Raw genomic sequence first — 1,762 nt, 5'->3', positions numbered from 1 at the left:
AAGTACGTTTTTTATATTTAAAGAATTTGCCACTGATGATTCAAATGCGAGTTTTGAGCAGAGTAGAGTAGCGCTTGTTGTTTGTAGTTTCTCCGATCACAAATGCAGACATGATTTTATGTTTACGTGGTGTGATGCAACGCAACTCGTAAAAAGACAGTATAAGTCATTATAATCCGTAATTATGTCCCCACTGGATGCAACAAATGCCTCGTTTATAATGGGTTTTAATGTTTTTGTCTCATCGCTCCGGCCGGGACACGGCATCACAGTATGGTGAGGGGCGTAACATTTCCGTCACACGCTTGAGGTATTCGGCCAATCACAACGCACTGGATAGCTGGCCAATCAGAGCACACCTCGCTTTTCAGAGCGATGAGCTTTGTAAAAATCGACGCATTTCAGAAAGGCGGGGCATAGAGGAGAAACAATAATGTACAGTATGTGGAAAATAATGTGTTTTTTGAACCTTAAACCGCATAAACACATTTCATTACACCAAATACACAAAATAATGTTCTTTTTTAGCAACGTCATATGACCCCTTTAAAAAGTTACACCAGAATGTTGAATTAAGAACAGTTTTATTTCAGACTTTTGGTGAGATGCCCTATCTGTGTATGCTCCTGCACATTCATCAATTCTTGCGACACATGCCTTGAAGCACCCAAATCGTTGGCGGATTTAAAGGATATGTTTGCCAATTTTCAACCAGCTTTGTATTGTTAGTGTTGGCAGTATGTGTACAGGAACAATGTGTGCTCTTTCTCCAGGTTTCCTCCACCCAGGTTAACAGCAAAATGATCTGCTAGCTGATGTAAAACACATCATTTTGCATCATGCTGCTGACTTTAACAGCTCCAGGGCCTTTTTTCAAACTACAGAACATTTTTGTTTTCCTGCTTTCGGTCAGTCAGATCGACAGAGGGGCGGCACCAAAATCAAAGTGACGTTTTTGGCAAAAGAGAACACCACAGCGCATTTTCTCTGTTTTCTCTTGTCGTATATCACTGATTTCAACCTTCTTCTTTTTTTTTGCATTTCTACTGCATAGACAGCCAAATTTAATTATAAGCCTGTAACAAATTAGCTTGTTATAATTAATTATAAATATTTAGTTTCAGCTAATGAAATTAATATTACAATCAACAAACCTATTCGCCCAGCAAACATTCAGTGTTAATTGTTTATTAATTCTAATAAAAGTTTATTTCTGGGGTATGGGAAGTAACGTCCTTATTGTACAATACTACTCAGAGCATGTAGCCAAAATCTGCATGATTAGGGACTCCAGTTATGAGCAAAACAACATACAACCTTGAGTGTGATACAAACGAGACTTAATTAACTACACTAAACACTTAAAGGTGGGGTAAGCGATTTCTGGTAGCCAATGTTGACATTTGAAATCACCAAAACAAACACGCCCCTATCCCCAAAACGGTCTCGCCCCTATTTTGATAGCTCCGCCCCAAACATACGTACGCAACCCAGGCAACGATTAGTTCTGTGAAACAAAGCAAAACCAATGTTACACCGTGTCTACACCGGACGCGAGTGGCGCGGCGCGACAAAATACTATAGAACTCATTATAATCAGTGATGCTGTCTACACCTTAGATATATATACTCTACATATCTATGGTGTACACTGGATGCGGCGCGGCACGACTCAACAAATCCCCGACAGAAAATGGCTGCTGCGTTCTATTCATGACGTATTGACACAAATTTCAAATGATTTTCAACGGTCGCTTTGTCG

General features: G+C 39.8%; 1 protein-coding gene across 1 annotated transcript in view; it reads left to right on the top strand.

Annotated features, from left to right (window-relative positions):
- LOC107654578 (uncharacterized) overlaps positions 1-1,762 on the top strand; it is a 6,580-nt gene that overhangs the window by 3,345 nt on the left and 1,473 nt on the right. The gene's annotated exons all lie outside the window — the stretch shown is intronic.

The sequence above is a fragment of the Sinocyclocheilus anshuiensis genome, unplaced genomic scaffold (genome assembly GCF_001515605.1).
Source record: "Sinocyclocheilus anshuiensis isolate Anshui unplaced genomic scaffold, SAMN03320099.WGS_v1.1 scaffold787, whole genome shotgun sequence".
Taxonomy (NCBI): Eukaryota; Metazoa; Chordata; class Actinopteri; order Cypriniformes; family Cyprinidae; genus Sinocyclocheilus; species Sinocyclocheilus anshuiensis.
This window is presented reverse-complemented; position numbering and strand designations above follow the sequence as displayed.